Source organism: Neoarius graeffei, chromosome 10 (genome assembly GCF_027579695.1).
Source record: "Neoarius graeffei isolate fNeoGra1 chromosome 10, fNeoGra1.pri, whole genome shotgun sequence".
Taxonomy (NCBI): domain Eukaryota; kingdom Metazoa; phylum Chordata; class Actinopteri; order Siluriformes; family Ariidae; genus Neoarius; species Neoarius graeffei.
The window spans coordinates 76,855,696-76,874,283 of record NC_083578.1 but is presented as its reverse complement, the minus strand read 5'-3'; the positions used below and the strand labels follow the sequence as shown (position 1 = coordinate 76,874,283).

Below are 18,588 nucleotides of genomic sequence, written 5' to 3'. Positions count from 1 at the left end.
TGTTAATTGTTGCATATTGTTGTCTATCAGATAGATAAGAAGAGAACCATTTTAATGCAGAGTCATTTATGCCATATCGTTTTAATTTGCTTAGTGGAATAGAATGATTTACTGTGTCGAATGCTTTAGATAAATCGAGAAAAATCCCAGTGGTGTACTCTTTGTTGTTTATAGCTGAAGAAATTTTGTCCGTGAACTGAATCAGTGCCATAGAGGTGGACTAGCCCTTTCTGAAGCCATATTGGTGTTTGTATAGGATGTTATTATGATCTAACTGTTTCAGAAGACGGTTATATATTCGTTTTTCGAGAACTTTAGATATACAGGGGAGGACAGAGATGGATCGATAATTGTTGATATTAAGTGGATCACTACTTTTAAAGATGGGAGTTACCTTTGCAACTTTTAGTGAGTGAGGAACAACTCCATTTTGCAAGGAAAGAGTAAGAATGTGTGTAAGAGGGGCAATGATATAGGGCAGGGAAAGTTTTAGAACTTATTTCATCATGCCCAGCAGCTGAATCTTTTAGGTTTTTGACGATGTCTGTGATTTCGGCATTAGTTGGCGGTATAAAGGTCGATAAATTAGATTCTCCTTGTAAGGTAATGTAGTTCAGAGGGTCTTGTGGTCCTTTTTGTGTTTTGCTTTCAAGTGAAGGCCCAATATTGACAAAAAAAATCATTGAATTCATCACAGTTCTTTATTTTCAGTAGTTTTATTTCCAATTTGAATTTTGTTTGGACCGGGTGTTTTTATTTTGTCACGATTTAAGACGTCATTTATCATTCTCCATGTTTGTTTTATATTAGAAGCGGCTTCAGTAAACTTTCTGTGATAGTATCCTTTCTTTGCAGTTGGGCAATTCCATGTAAATGTCAACCTCACCATGCAAAAATAAAGCAACATGTAATACATCAAAACCACTCCCAGAGATATCACCTAGGCCTGTATTTTACAGATGTGAACAAGCTGAACCAATTTGTAACCAACCTAATATGTCACTGTCAGTCTTTCTTTCTTATAATGTAAAACCCAAGCTAAAATCAACTTTGATCATGTACAATTCTATATTATTGCCACAAGCCACAGAAACGTATGCTAAAATCCACAAAACAGCAAAACAATAGCCATCCTAAATATTATTTAAGAACTTTGATAGTTTTAGCTGATATTTAGAGAGTTTTTCAAAGGGCTATGGTGGTTAAATTGCTGATTTTCTAAACATATGCCATGTCTATTTCAGACACGTCACATCCATAACGGAATTTCGTCACATCCATAACGCTGACTTTTCCTTCCGAAACTCTGCATGAAATACAAAATATTTTAAACAGAGATTTTTTAATATTCACCTTGGACCCCTCTATCAAATGGATATCTCCATTTCGACATTAGGTTTACAATTTCACAGAGTTTGATAAAAATGTACAGTCACCCAAGAAAAGTGATACTTTTTCTGTCACATCCATAACGCATCTTTTATTGGCGTTTTCTGGCATGCCCTAGATGTACTATGGGAATTGTTCTTGTTCTATCACTTTTCCAGTATGGTACAGCCTTAAAATATGCAACACCTGTTTAAATACTGGGAGACAATAAAACATGCACTGGGTCATTTGTTGCCATTTTGAGTTCAAGTGTCACGTCTATAACGCTGGAATTGCTCAGTTCTAAGGAGATGATTTCGGTACTTTGTGTAGACACTGTGGTTAAGGGGTGTAGGGTTCTTGATGTACGGTACTTAGCATAAAGTTTGTTTTTTCTGCGTATTTATTTCAATATTCCGCTACTTAACCAAGTTTTTTTTTTTTTCGAGAATGGTTGAAAATTTTTGCGTTTTTCTTAGGAAAACATTTTTCATATAAAGATCCGTACGTTTCAAGAAACTGATTGTAAGCTTTCTCTGTGTCCGCCTCGCTAAGTATGTTGTCCCAAACTATACCTGATAGGGATTCTGTAAATTTCTGAATGTTTGTCTTGTTAATGAGACGGTAAGATATTTTGTCTGTCTTCCTAGTCGGTTCCACTAAACCAGATATAAGGAATATCGGAAAGTGATCCGATATACCTCTTACCATAATCCCAGATGTATAGTCTAGGGCTGCGTACCTAAACGTAACATCAGGTACCGGTACAGAGGTTTAGGTACAGGTCCAGACCTGTACCTGAACAATTTGACAAATTCTTCTGAACTTCTTCAATAATGACAGAAACATTAATAAACTGTTGACAACTTGTCAGTATCTTTATTCAAAGAAAACCGAACATAACTAGGTTTCCTACCTCACTTCTCAGTCACCCTCTCACTCTCACACTTAGTTAACTTGGGACAAAAAGTCATAAGTTGTCTCACAGCGAGAAGTGACTACACTAGAGTACTATTGAGGTATTTCACTCACGTGACCAAGTCATGTGATGCTGCCATTTTGGACGGCACGGCTCGAATCAGTTTGAATGCGAGGAAGGCGACAAACGAAAAACATAAAAGAAAAAGGAGCGAGATGCAGAAAACACCTTCACTATCCAGCGACGTAGGGCATTTACAGGGCGAGCAGAGGGAGAGGTATTTGCAAAAATTGAGGTTGGCAGGCTTAGAGAACGACGTTTACCTGCTTCCACCAGGATTGTTCACTGACAGCTAAGGTTTGTTCACATTTTCATTTACTTTCGGTCCTCAGGATAAACAAAATGTTATTAAATGTCATTGAAATAACTTCTTAGTCTGTTGAGACATGGCCCGTTATAAGTTTTTCCTTTACTGTATTTACTAGTTTACTGAGCGCGCTCCGGGGCGGGCTGGCTGGCGCTAGCTAGCTAGCGCTCCGGGGCGCTAGCTAGCTAGCGCTCCAGGGCGGGCCGGCCGGCTGGCTAGCGCTCCAGGGCGGGCCGGCCGGCTGGCTAACGCTCCGGGGCGGGCCGGCCGGCTGGCTGGCGCTCCGGGGCGGGCCGGCCGGCTGGCTGGCGCTCCGGGGCGGGCCGGCCGGCTGGCTGGCGCTCCGGGGCGGGCCGGCCGGCTGGCTGGCGCTCCGGGGCGGGCCGGCCGGCTGGCTGGCGCTCCGGGGCGGGCCGGCCGGCCGGCTGGCTGGCGCTCCGGGGCGGGCCGGCCGGCCGGCTGGCTGGCGCTCCGGGGCGGGCGGGCCGGCCGGCCGGCTGGCTGGCGCTCCGGGGCGGGCTGGCTTAGTAAACTAATAAATCCAGTAAAGGAAAAACTTGGGACTGAAAGGTTTTAACAGTCATCCAAATGACTGAACGTAAACATTGCTACAGTAACATACCAGCTACTGTTGTTGACATTAGCTAGCTTGCCGTCCAAAATGTTGGACACCGGGGCGTCACGTGACCCTGTGACGTCAGGTGAAATACCTCAATAGACTACGCGCAGTCCGCGGCCTTTAACTTACGCGGCAAAATTACACAAACCAGCAAAGACTGCCAATGCCAGCAAAGGAAAAATGGCTGACCTGATTTTGAGTCTTTTTGACCAATCAGAACGCTGGATCAGCCAAACTCTCGCAATGTCTCGTGAGACTGTGGCGAGAGGATCTCAAATCAAAGATGGCTCTGATTTCAAGTTTCAGCGCGGCATTTTACGTCTTTTCCAGTGCTAAATTTTCGTCTTTGTGGTAGGATTTACGCATCTTCAATCACAAAATAAGCATATACTTGGTATAAATTTATATCGGTACAGTACGGGTACTGGGCGGCACGGTGGTATAGTGGTTAGCGCTGTCGCCTCACAGCAAGAAGGTCCGGGTTCGAGCCCCGTGGCCGGCGAGGGCCTTTCTGTGCGGAGTTTGCATGTTCTCCCCGTGTCCGCGTGGGTTTCCTCCGGGTGCTCCGGTTTCCCCCACAGTCCAAAGACATGCAGGTTAGGTTAACTGGTGACTCTAAATTGACCGTAGGTGTGAATGTGAGTGTGAATGGTTGTCTGTGTCTATGTGTCAGCCCTGTGATGACCTGGCGACTTGTCCAGGGTGTACCCCGCCTTTCGCCCGTAGTCAGCTGGGATAGGCTCCAGCTTGCCTGCGACCCTGTAGAACAGGATAAAGCGGCTAGAGATGATGAGATGAGTACCGGTACTTCATGATCCGGTATTTTGGACCTGTACCGAATCGATTTTCACGGTACAGTACCGGTACACAGCCCTAGTGTAGTCGATGTTAAGTGTGTTTGTGTATATGTTATCAATTAAGGTAGCAGAGTGTGGGGTAATCCTGGTAGGCTTGTATACAAGAGGGAAAAAGAAGTTAGAGAAAATGTTATTAATGTGATGAGCAGTAGGGGAATGCGAGGTTTTAAGTAAGTCTATGTTATAGTCTCCAAGAATGTAGCAGGTACTCTTTTCTTTGTTTGTTATTCAGGCGTTCTGTCAATTGGTTATTAAATTGTTGAATGTCTGTATTAGGAGGACGGTATACGCAGCCAATGCCGATTTTTTTTTTTTTTTTTTTTTCCCCCTCATTACCATTTGAAAATAGTTCAACAAACATACACTGTGTGCCCGATTCATTGATTACAAATTCCAAGCCGTTTCTTTCTATATAAGAAATCATTTATTATGTATAGAGAAACCCCTCCACTTACCTTGATCAGTCTACAGCAGACCTGGGCATTTCCCGGCCCGCGGGCCGCATCCGGCCCTTTGGTTCATTCTGACCGGCCCGCGTAAGGTTAATTAGAAATTACAAAATAAATGTATTTTCTAATTTTACCTCATGCATGGACTGAATGTGCATTGCTTTTATTTTGAAGTTGTGTTCAACAAAAACGCAATGCGCGCGACATGAACATGACATGAAATCCCACGAAACCTAATCCCGCGATAACTACTTCCGTAATTTGTCCAGACCAACCACAAACTTGTACGTCATCCTTCAAACGGTCCAGCCAATCACATCGCGTGACGTCACCAGCAGGCGCCGGAGCCCGAGCCGATCTGTAGATCTGATTCCTACACCGAATCGACTGATGATCATCTCTCAGCTGTGCTTCGCATCTCCACCTCAGACATTCAACCTGACTCTGATGCACTCGTTAAAGACCAACAGAGACGAGATTTCTCTCACTGAGCAAATAAAAAACACCAAATGAGGTGATTAGACTACAAATGCGGGCATCATTATTATAATATGATGTATCTTGCTTGATATTTGGAGTAGAAAGACAATATTGTGATGTCTTTATTGTGTTTTGGGGTGAATGTGACTGGAAAAAAAAATTGGTACAAACGTTCACATTTTGTTAACCATTGTTTTGGGAAATTTGATTGAATAAATGACATTTTTTGTAAGGCAACCTCATTTTTTCCATACTCTTACCAGTCTTAGCAGCTTGTAAAAACAATGTTATTTACTGCTTTATATAAAGAAATACAATTAATATTATGCAGAATTTAGTTCAGCCTTTTGGTCCGGCCCTCCACAAAATTTTCTGTTTCTCATGTGGCCCCACGGAAAAAATAATTGCCCACCCCTGGTCCACAGTGATGAATGCTTTTGTACCCGGGTATGTTATAATTGTGGATTGTATTTTCAGTTAGCCAAGACTCTGTGAGAGCAATTACTGAGAACCTATGTTTTATAGAGTATAGGTATTCATTGAGCTCCTCGAAGTGGCGCGGAAGGCTCCTTACATTTAAACGAAACATAGAGAGAGAATTGCTTTTTCTTGATTTGCATGTATTGATGAATGAGTCAGTGTTGTAATGCTGTGCGGTGCTCTTTGAAGAACTATAGTAGTTATTATCTCATCTCATCTCATTATCTCTAGCCGCTTTATCCTGTTCTACAGGGTCGCAGGCAAGCTGGAGCCTATCCCAGCTGACTACGGGCGAAAGGCGGGGTACACCCTGGACAAGTCGCCAGGTCATCACAGGGCTGACACATAGACACAGACAACCATTCACACTCACATTCACACCTACGCTCAATTTAGAGTCACCAGTTAACCTAACCTGCATGTCTTTGGACTGTGGGGGAAACCGGAGCACCCGGAGGAAACCCACGCGGACACGGGGAGAACATGCAAACTCCACACAGAAAGGCCCTCGCCGGCCACGGGGCTCGAACCCAGACCTTCTTGCTGTGAGGCAACAGCGCTAACCACTACACCACCATGCCGCCCCTTCATTTAAGTCAAAGGGGTTAAAAACTAAGGTACTTAAGTCACTATCAGGGCCGTAACTACCATTGAGGACACCGAGGTCATGTCCTCAGCATTTTTTTCCCACGGTATTTTTTTTTTCACTCAGAAATGTGAAATTTAATATATGATGAGAATCGTTCTGACTTTGATCGGTGGAAAATTCTAAATTCAGCTTGCATCCCCCTGTTCTCATTTGTTTGTCTAAAAATAAAGTCCACATAATCATTTTTAAACGAAGCTGAAATATCCGACATTGGAAACATTTCATATCAGGCAGCCTCGCGATAGTCAGCTAAGCACCACGGGATATACAAGAGCTGAGAAGTGTTCTCATCAAGGTCCGACTCCGCAGCCAGGCAGTTTGTCAATTAGTCGTGGAATCTGAAAATTGACATAAGATGAAGAAGTCTACTACACTAAAACAAACTAAACTCAGCTCTGGAAAGTCAACAAGTGAGAGAAAAAGAAAGAGGGAAGAAGGTGAGTTAATTTTGCCGGTCACTGACAGTTATGTGCCGGAATGCTTATGATCGTTAACAGTGCAATTTTAATTAGCATTTCAAGCAACAACAGTGGAAGCCACTTAGCTAGATAGGATTTTCGTTTTCCAGGCGGCACAAACTCTTTTATTCTCTCGTCTCGATTTGATTTGGTGCGTTTCAGATCAGAAAAGGCTGGACAGTCGTGACCTGTTGTTTATGAAGTTATTGGGTGCTGACGAGACTTGAGCTATTTTGCTAACTTACCAGACTATAGGCTAACGTGAACACAAGACACTATTGTTTTGATCATTGGTTGTATTTTCGAACGGAAATGAAAACGGGCAGCAAACTTATGTTCACATTTTATTTACAACATGATGTACCACCTCTGACTGCTTTCTGTCAATCATGAAGAGCCCAGCCGCGTTCACAGCTCCTCCTCTGATCACCAGCTGAGATGAGCCTCCTCTCGGGAAGTCTTGTCCCGCCCCTCTTATTGACTCCCATCCCCAGTGAGGCTCAGTCTCCCAATGGAGCGTTTTAGTCGGTTTTGTCCAATAACCGTCTAGTATTTTGCTATTGAAAAGGGCAGATATTTTTTAAAAAGCAATTGAAGTCTATTCAGGCTCGGCTTGATTGCATTGTCACTCACTCACTCACTCACTCACTCACTCACTCACTCACTCACTCACTCACACTCTCACTCACTCACTCACTCACTCACTCACTCACTCACTCACACTCCATCACTCACTCAAACTCTCACTCACTCACTCACTCACTCACTCACTCACACTCCATCACTCACTCACTCACTCACTCACTCACTCACTCACACTCCATCACTCACTCAAACTCTCACTCACTCACTCACTCACACTCCATCACTCACTCACTCACTCACTCACTCACTCACTCACACTCCATCACTCACTCAAACTCTCTCACTCACTCACTCACTCACTCACACTCCATCACTCACTCAAACTCTCACTCACTCACTCACTCACACTCACTCACTCACTCACTCACTCACTCACTCACACTCCATCACTCACTCAAACTCTCTCACTCACTCACTCACTCACTCACTCACTCACTCACACTCCATCACTCACTCAAACTCTCACTCACTCACTCACACTCACTCACTCACTCACACTCCATCACTCACTCAAACTCTCACTCACTCACTCACTCACTCACACTCCATCACTCACTCAAACTCTCACTCACTCACTCACTCACTCACACTCCATCACTCACTCACTCACTCACTCACTCACTCACTCACTCACTCACTCACACTCCATCACTCACTCAAACTCTCTCACTCACTCACTCACACTCCATCACTCACTCAAACTCTCACTCACTCACTCACTCACTCACTCACACTCACTCACTCACTCACTCACTCACTCCTCACTCACTCACTCACTCACTCACTCACTCACTCACTCACTCACACTCCATCACTCACTCAAACTCACTCACTCACTCACTCACTCACTCACTCACTCACACTCCATCACTCACTCAAACTCTCACTCACTCACTCACTCACTCACTCACTCACTCACTCACTCACTCACACTCCATCACTCACTCACTCACTCACTCACTCACTCACTCACTCACTCACTCACTCACACTCCATCACTCACTCAAACTCACTCACTCACTCACTCACTCACTCACTCACTCATTCTCACTCACTCACTCACTCACTCACACTCCATCACTCACTCAAACTCTCACTCACTCACTCACTCGCTCACTCACTCACTCACTCTCACTCCCTCACTCACTCACTCACTCACTCACTCACTCACTCACACTCATTCTCACTCACTCACTCACACTCCATCACTCACTCAAACTCTCACTCACTCACTCACTCACTCACTCACTCACTCAAACTCTCACTCACTCACTCACTCACTCACTCACTCACTCACACTCCCTCACTCACTCACTCACTCACTCACTCACTCACTCACTCACACTCTCATTCTCACTCACTCACACTCCATCACTCACTCACTCACTCACTCACTCACTCACTCACTCACTCATTCTCACTCACTCACTCACACTCCATCACTCACTCAAACTCTCACTCACTCACTCACTCACTCACTCACTCACTCACTCACACTCCATCACTCACTCAAACTCTCTCACTCACTCACTCACTCACTCACTCACTCACTCACTCACTCACTCACACTCCATCACTCACTCAAACTCTCACTCACTCACTCACTCACTCACTCACTCACACTCCATCACTCACTCACTCACTCACTCACTCACACTCCATCACTCACTCACTCACTCACTCACTCACTCACTCACTCACTCTCATTCTCACTCACTCACACTCCATCACTCACTCACACTCTCATTCTCACTCACTCACACTCCATCACTCACTCAAACTCTCACTCACTCACTCACACTCTCACTCACTCACTCACTCACTCACTCACTCACTCACTCACTCTCATTCTCACTCACTCACTCTCTCTCACTCACACACTCACTCTCACTCACACTCTCACTCACACTCCATCACTCACTCAAACTCTCTCACTCACTCACGCGCACACACACAAAATACTTTTGTGATCATGCAGTTTTGAAATTGTTAAAATAAACATGTTCACCTATGTACATGTTCATCTTGTTGGGCTTGTGATTTTGACTCGTTTCCAAAATGTATGAAAAGTCACCATATTAGGACTTTTTTTTTTTTTGGCAAATAAGATGTATCGCAATGTTTGACCTCGGTATTTGAAAAATCCTGGTTACGGCCCTGGTCACTGTTACTTATTTGTGAAGGTAGAGATGGCTGTTTTTCAGTAGTGGAGTTCATGAGGTTTGATTACCGGCGATGACTTGGTCAAGTCTGGTTTCTTCATGTGTTGGCCCTCCTTGGTGTGTCTCTCGATGGGTGCACGACCAGCTGATCGTACCGTAAGTATGCCACGTTTCCTCTCTCTCTTGTTGCCCGCATTTCCAGGAGGAGTTCTTTCCCCTTTTGGCGTACTGCTTCCGAAAAGTCTTCGTTGATGTAGATGTTCGATCCTTTGAGGTACTTTGCTCTCTGCATGATGGCTTCTTTGTCTTTGTATCGGAGAAGTTTCGCAACAATGGGTCGTGGCCGGCCGTCTTCCTGGAATTTTCCATTACGACGAGAACGTTCGATTTCAATCTTAAGTGGGTCGAGCTTGAGTTTGTCCTTGAGGATTTCTCTGACTTTCTGTTCACATTGGTACCAGTTCTCTTGTTTGTCGTCAGGACGCCGCCGATCAGAATGTTATTACGACGAGACTGGTTTTCCAAGTAATCGGATTTATGAAGGATCGTGTTGATGTCAGCTCCTAGACGATCTATTTTCGTCTCAACTTCCTTGATATTGTGGCTCTGGTCACGTTGTTTTGCTTTACCGTCTTGGATTTCCGCCAGGGAGAATTGTAGACTGTCCTTTATTTCCTGCACCTCGCGGATGAGACTGTCCATTCTTTTGTTGTTAGTATCCATTACTGTTGCGATGAAAGACTGAAAGGTGGATTGTTGTCTCATCAACAGGTCCTCATATTTTGCCCTTTGTTAATCTAGCATTTCTTTCAGGATACCAAGAGTGACTACGTCCTCATTGTTTAGTTGTTTTTGTCCTCGAGTAGGCATGGTATCGACGGTGTGTGGGAATTTAGAGATCACACAATTCCTACCTGGGTAGATTTAATTAGCGGAATCCGATGTAAATTTGGCAGGAGTGGGGATGGACACACCATGCCGCGGGGGCTCCTTTTAAGCCCACTACGGTTAATCCGCGTGAAACAGAAGTGTAGACGACTCGCTGCCGGGCTCGCCAGGCCGATCACTAGTTGTTGGGACAAAACTGGCTTCAAGTCGCTTCAAATTGCAAATGACAGTTTGAAGACGATCTCCGTGGTCCTTGAATGTCCAACTTACAAGGATGTCTTGTTAGTTTAAGTAAAAGTCGTAAAAATTCACCTTTTTTTTGCTGATAGTTACGGAGCTGTAAAAACCGGCGTCTTTAACCTCTGGCGCATGCGCACCAACTTTTGAATTTTTTGTAATTTTTTTTACATTAACTTTTATACTAATTTCGTGCAATAGAATGCACATTCACCTGCTCATACGTCATGTTCAGGAACAAACTAACGTTAATGGCGCTAAAATGCCTGGAGAGAACGCTGCTAGGATTGTCTGCTTTGCTCATACAGACTTCTCGTGCAGTGGGGAAAAAAATGCACCGCTGTGTGTTCCATATGTAGAAGAACTATCGAGGAGACGACGGGGACAACCTCGAACTTCAATGACAAATGCCGCTTTTCCACTACAAACGCGGCTGAGTTGGGCTGAGCCGTGCCGTGCTGAGTCGAGCTGAGTCGAGCTGAGTGGGGCTGTTGGAGTTGCATTTCGACTACAACCGCACTGAACCGCGCTGGCTGGAAGTGGGTGGACACATTGGGTGGAGTTAGTGAAAGTGGGTGGACGTCACGTGATGTCGTTAGGCAGCGCAAACAGTGACATCAGTGACCTTTTAAGCGGTAGTCTCACGACCCGGATAGTAAACAATAAACATGGAGGACATGGAGTCGTTAGTGTTGCTGGTCTTGGTGCTGTGGCTTGTTGTCACCGACAATGCCAACAGATACTGGCAAGAGTGTATAGATGAGGCGAGGCGCATAAGGCTTCAGAAATTCTCGTAATTCGTAATTCTTCTTCTTCCGGGTTTACGGTGTTTACAGATCCCAGTGTGCTCGCAGGGCGTGTGTGGGCGTGTGAGGACACTCCTCCTCACCAATCAGTGCACAGGGGAGTGTCTCCTCACGCCCCTAGCCCCACTCGGCTCGCTTTGGCTCTCTTCAGCCCCACTCCAAAACGGTGCGAGTTTTGGGTGCTGAGCAGGGCTGAAGCGAGCTGAGTCGTGCTGTTCTGAGGTAGTCGAAACGCGAGCCGTGTCGGGCTGAAGTGAGCTGAAAAAGGGTAGTGGAAAAGGGCCATAATCGTCAATGATTAAAGACTCCACCCAGAGAAGTCAGTGACACGCTGTGTTCATTGCCCTGTTGATAGCGGGGCTTGCTGAGCGATGAACTAGCGAGTGTTGAGCGCCTCTCGTGTTATTGTCCCTGTTGATAGTGGGCGGGGCTTGCTGAGCGATGAACAAGCTTTTTATCTGTAGCCTATTAACTAGAATGGGTCAGCCGAGCAGTAACGCTAGTCCAACACAGCAGCAGAGATGCTTTCACATATACCCTGTCCACACTAGGGATTTTGTACCGATATGAAACTACTTTCGTACCGCAACACCTGTCCACACTAGCAACTATACCGGTACTGTAGCGGTATAACTGTATCGGTACGAAACCCACAAATGTATGGGTTTCGTACCGGTACTGTAGCGCTTCGCTGTAGCGTGGACGGATGAAGCGGCTCTGTATCGATACAAGTATCATGCGCAAAGTCACACACCTCAATCGATGTCTTCGCTGAATAAAACAGTGAAGAACGGAGATTCGTTTTCTTTGTTTCTTTCTCAACTGCCTCGCGCGTTTTATACGATTCGACTGAATAAATGACCACCAGAAATACAGACTGTACACTGACAACGAAAAGCACACGCACTGATACAGGGTACCAGTTTGGCTAGCAGTTGGCATGGCAGGCTTTAAACTCTCACACGTTTGTGTCGTGTACAGTTATTAGGTTTTATTTAAATGAGTGCACTCTCTCTCTGTGTGTGTGTGTGTGTGTGTGTGTGTGTGTGTGAGACAGAGAGAGCAAACCCATGCTGTTGCGCTTCTTTCATATGCAGCTCAACTAAGGTGGGGTTTACATTAGACCGTATCAGCGGATCATCAGATTAACGTTTTTAAAACGATTCGCGTGCACACAGCAACGCCAATACACGATTCGCGTGCACACAGCAACGCCAATACACGGATACGCTAATCACATGACTAATTAGACGGCACGTCACATGATCCCAGTGCATATCGGGCATGCGCAAGTCACTCACCACTTGCAAGTGGAAGGATGGCAAGCGAACACCTTCTCCAGCAGATAAACACACCTGGCTGTGATGTTCATGTTCTCACTGAGTTTAAGCGCCTGAAGGAGGTTGAAATGTGTAAATAAACCTCAGTGCGGCTCAGCGCTTCCTCCTGCGCTCCAAATCACTCCGCCCTGAACAGCGAGTGCCCTCTGGAGGGTGCGCACTCCGGCCCTGCGCAGCTCACAGAGCGCGCCAGTGAAGCGCACGAGCAGTGATTCGGGACTGAGCCGCTGTGTGTGTGATCCCAACGCCAGCGAATCAGGAAGGTGGATGTCACAGTGACGTTGTCCAATGACGACGTCAGCTAGAGCTCAGCACATCGTATCCTCGTTCCTCAATGTTTACACAGCACCGGATCAGATACGAACTGGATTGAATACGTGGGCCCTGGCGGATTCAAGTTGTTCCGCCTGTGGAGTCGTTTCCCGGCGTTTTAATGTGAACGGACAGTGCATCCGCGACGAAAACGAGACGGATACGGTCTAACGTAAACACCACCTAATTCAGCTAAACTAATCCGCCATATATTCTCGGAAGGAAATTACTCGGTAACCACGGAAACAGTTCGCGCACGCGTATTTCAACTACCATGAAAGAAAACCGCAAACATTTCTCGCTAGTGTGGACAGATGCACTAAACTGTACCGGTATACTTAGTATCGATACAGTTATACCACTTTCGTACCGGTATAAGTGTGAACACAGCATTAAAGGCAGCAAGAGTCACCGCCAAATGGTTCGGTTGGAGTCTGGTTCTTGGACTCGACTTGATATTTTCTTGAACGGCTTGGACTTGAGACTGGACTCGGACTCGAGGTTTAGTGATTCGACGACAACATTGCATTCGAATAGGATTTGTCCACCTTCAGCTCGATACTATGAAACTATCCGAAAACGCCTTTTCCCTTGAGCTTTAAGACCTCCATTAACTAGAAAACCATTATTTTGAAAACCTACTAAGTCTGCCTCGGTCTTAAATGAGACATTTCAAGTGTGGAACATCAGAATTTTAATTATAGTACACTGGCTTGTTTGATGTTCCCCTGTCTGTTCTTGCATATTCATAAAACGGAACAGATGGTCGAAACATTTGGTTTTTAGGTAACTGCTTAGCAGGGTTTTTTTCCCCCTTTTTCCTCGAAAATACAGCTTAGCTGTGTGTTCTGTTTGTTACAGAATGTAACTAAAATATTATTGAGTGCTGCTTTTTTTTTCTTTTTTTTTTTTTTTCCCCGCTCCAGAACCCTCTGGTCTTGATTTACCTTCACAAGGTCACATTGCCGAAGGCGGCGTACATGTTTCCATATCGGAGCCAACTGGCCTGCACAGGCACACAGCTAATGAGTGCACATTAAGACCTTGCAGAATCAGTAAGGTGGATATTTACTCAAGCATTAGAGGAAAGGCACCTTTTCAAGCATTGTTCTTTGGCTCATCATTTCATATAGGCATCAGATATGTTCGTCTAGTCCGCATGCACGTTCGTTGTATGTCGTCTGAAAGTAACGAGGTTACTAACGACAGTTGGAGTCTCCAATCAGCGAAATGATTAACCGCTGAAGATCTTCCACTAGTTCGTATGTCATCATTTTTACCATCAAGTGGACAGTATCAATGGACCCTTTTCACGTGAGGTCACGACAAACGCGGCCGCCATTTTGGACGTGTACTACCAGTAGTTTACCACAGCCAACATTGAGGAACGGCAGCAAAGAAAGTGTTTATTTTCAGCAAGACTTCCATCATGCCACTATATTGTTGTGCACCTGGATGTAGTAACTATCAACAAACAAGGCAAGGGTTATCATTTTATCGGATCCCGGTAGATGCTGACCGACGGAGAAGACGGATAGCGGCATACCAACGCTTATGTAGTGACCACTTTGTTGGAGGTAAGACGAATAAAATTAGCCAGAAAAGGCATTACATTGCTGTTAACATTCCATTCTAGTTTACTGTAATTATGATCTGGCAGCTATTTACACCGGGTCCAGTGTAAATAGCCGCCGGAGCCAACGTCCGAGGTTCCGGAGCGCGCTCGCTCGCGGCCCAGCCGGACCTTGGCTCCGGCAGCTATTTACACTGGATCCGGTGTAAATAGCTGCCAGATCATAATTACAGTAAACTAGTAAATACAGTTTTCTGCATCTCGCTCCTTTTTCTTTTATGTTTGTCGCATTCAAACCGATTTGAGCCGAAGTCCACTACATGTCCAAAATGGCGGTCGCGTTTACGAAGGTCATGTGACTGAAAAGGGTCCATAGGGAATAAAGATTTTCCACCAGTAATGGGTAATCGTTTATATCCTAGCGATGTTAACCGATGACCGTTTGACCGATGGTTGACCGAATCAACGTCAACCGGTTAATTTTTTTTTTGGTTGTCGGTTTAAAAAAAAAATCAATCGTTTTGAAGCTGCCGATTTTGGAGCGGAGAACCTGGAATTCTGTGTTGTAAACGCTTGGGGCATGCCATGCGGTGTAAGGACGACAGCTGACAAATCAGAAACACCCATTCAGTCATGTCCCACCCTCCCGCCCCAGTTGAAGACAGCTGCCACTCGGCGAAAGAAAAGTGTAGACACAGGCTTTTTAGCTTACAAATTACTATTCTGTTTTTTTTTTTTTTTTTTTATTATTAGAAGGTAGCCTGGCAAGCCAGACTAAATGTGAATATTTAGTCTGGCCTCGATCCGTAGACATTTCCGAAGGGGGTAGGAGGAACAAACCGCTGTCTTTCAAACTGTCTCTGTGCGTATAGGCCAACGCTCTGACCAATCAGCGCAACAGGGACTGTGACGTAGTCAGAGCGACAGAAAGCAGTGGGGGAGGCCTTGAAATAAATAATTTTTCAAAATGCGTATTAATTAATAAACAGGTTCTAGATATTAAGAAGTTTGGAGATAATGACCACAAGTTTGGAGTCTGTACCACATACACTCATTTTTTTTTCCAAGTGTTTTTCAAGGGTTTGCTTAAACTGTTTTTGAGAGTTTTTATTTAGTGGTGTTTGGTGAAATAATTTCCCTTAAATTTAAACTAACGGGAAAATAAGAAACAATCAAAAAGTAATGTTTCAAAGCTGTTTATTAATTCTTCGTACTGCACAAACTAGCCCATCCTTTTGGCTACGAGCGGAGCCAGCTGGTAGATCAGACTTTTGCCATAGCCGGTCGGCAAAACAGCAAAAACGTCCTTCTTGAAAAGGAATGAGCGGAGAGCCTCTTCCTGCTCATGTTTCAACGAAAACTCCAAGTCTAATTCTTCTAAAACTGATTCCAAAGCGGAGTCAAACGCGCGCTGTTCACTAGCCGTAGCCATCTTTCCTGTTGTGCTTTCTCCAGCGTCGCGCAGCTTTGTAGTCACTCCTGCAAAAGCCCGCCCAAAGAATCCAAACAAAAACCTTGCGTTGTGATTGGCGGGCACGATTTTTGATGCCCGGGGTGTTTTTGTTTATATGGTGCGAGGCTAGACCCACTCGTAGGCAAAAATATTTTTGGCCGCTAGGCGGGTGGGTCTAGTTTACTAGGCTAATTAGAAGGCACATCGAGTTTAGTCCTGTCTTAGCCAGTGCATTCTGAAAGTATGTTTCGGTCTTTAGCCAACAATGCATGTTATTGCAGATCATATCTCTCCACACAAACTAAAGGCGCAGATGCCGACTTTTGGAGGGAAGGGGAGAGAATGTAATGACAGCGGTGTCTGGAGGGGGAGTGACAAACGCAGCTTTTATGTCTGTGAGCCAAGTCGGTGACGGCTTCAGAGCAACTTCAATACCATGCAGTAATGGCGTGTTGATATTGGTAACGGCGTTATAACGATTGTAGCTAATTAATTAGATTACCCGACGTTATAACAGCCTTTATTTTAACGCCATTATTCCCATCACTGAATGTTATGTACTTCTTCTAGCACTTGACTTTATTTTCAACGCCATCATGGCCAACTGAAACTGTCTCTAAGCTGGAGCCATTTGTCCTCCGCTCCAATACAAACCCCTCGACATCAGTGCTGCGTTTGACTAAGGCCAAGTTTACATTAGACCGTATCTGTCTCGTTTTCTTTGCGGATGCACTGTCCGTTCACATTAAAACGCCGGGAAACGGGAATCCGCCAGGGTCCACGTATTCAACTCAGTTCGTGTCTGGTCCGGTGCTGTGTAAACATTGAGATACGCGGATACGCTGTGCTGAGCTCTAGCTGACGTCGTCATTGGACAACGTCACTGTGACATCCACCTTCCTGATTCGCTGGCGTTGGTCATGTGACGCGACTGCTGAAAAACGGCGCGGACTTCCGCCTTGTATCACCTTTCATTAAAGAGTATAAAAGTATGAAAATACTGCAAATACTGATGCAAATACTGCCCATTGTGTAGTTATGATTGTCTTTAGGCTTGCCATCCTTCCACTTGCAAGTGGTAAGTGATATGCGCACAGCGGCTCAGTCCCGAATCACTGCTCGTGCGCTTCACTCGCGCGCTCTGTGAGCTGCGCAGGGCCGGAGTGCGCACCCTCCAGAGGGCACTCGCTGTTCAGGGCGGAGTGATTTGGAGCGCAAGATGCCTGCGGAGCTGAGCCGCTGAGGAGAAATTTACACATTGCATTTCAACTTACGTGCCATCTAATTAGTCATGTGATTAGCGTATCCGTGCATTGGCGTTGCTGTGTGCATGCGAATCGTGTATTGGCGTTGCTGTGTGCACGCTAATCGTTTTTAAAAACGTTAATCTGATGATCCGCTGATACGGTCTAATGTAAACCCCACCTAAATGTTTCGCGCTGTAGAAAAGGTAATGTGAGTGGAGGGCAGCGACTGGGACTGAATGTGCGGATGCTCGCGGTTAGATTGAGAATAGATTCTAATAATTCCAATTCTAGAATTTTAAACTCATAGGTTAACCGACTTTAACCGGCTAATGAGGCTCGGTGGTCGGTCGAGATTTTTTTTAGTTTTCGCCATCCCTATTATATACACTACTGTTCAAAAGTTTGAAATGTCCTTATTTTTGAAAGAAAAGCACTTTTCTTTTCAATGAAGATCACTTTAAACTAATCAGAAATCCACTCTATACATTGCTAATGTGGTAAATGACTATTCTAGCTGCAAATGTGTGGTTTTTGGTGCAATATCTCCATAGGTGTATAGAGGCCCATTTCCAGCAACTCTCACTCCAGTGTTCTAATGGTACAATGTGTTTGCTCATTGCCTCAGAAGGCTAATGGATGATTATGGCCCTTTTCCACTACCCTTTTTCAGCTCACTTCAGCCTGACACGGCTCGCGTTTCGACTACCAAAAACCAGCACGACTCGGCTCGCTTCAGCCCTGCTTAGCCCCTAAAACTCGCACGGTTTTGGAGTGGGGCTGAAGCGAGCCAAAGCGAGCCGAGTGAGGCTGGGGGCATGAGCAGACACTCCCCTGTGCACTGATTGGTGAGGAGGAGTGTCCTCACATGCCCACACACGCCCCGCGAGCACGCTGGGATCTGTAAACACCGTAAACCCGGAAGAAGAATAATTACGAGAATTTCTGAAGCCTTATGCGCCTCGCCTCATCTATACGCTCTTGCCAGTATCTGTTGGCGTTGTCGGTGACAACAAGCCACAGCACCAAGACCAGCAACACTAACGACTCCATGTCCTCCATGTTTATTGTTTACTATCCGGGTCGTGAGACTACCGCTTAAAAGATCACTGATGCCACTGTTTGCGCTGCTTAACGACATCACCTGACGTCCACCCACTTTCGCTAACTCCACCCAATGTGTCCACCCACTTCCAGCCAGCACGGTTCAGTGCGGCTGTAGTCGAAATGCAACTTCAACAGCCCCGCTCAGCCCGACTCAGCACGGCACGGCTCAGCCCGA

General features: G+C 45.4%; 1 protein-coding gene across 1 annotated transcript in view; it reads left to right on the top strand.

Annotated features, from left to right (window-relative positions):
• med27 (mediator complex subunit 27) overlaps positions 1-18,588 on the top strand; it is a 200,614-nt gene that overhangs the window by 36,433 nt on the left and 145,593 nt on the right. The window lies entirely within an intron of this gene.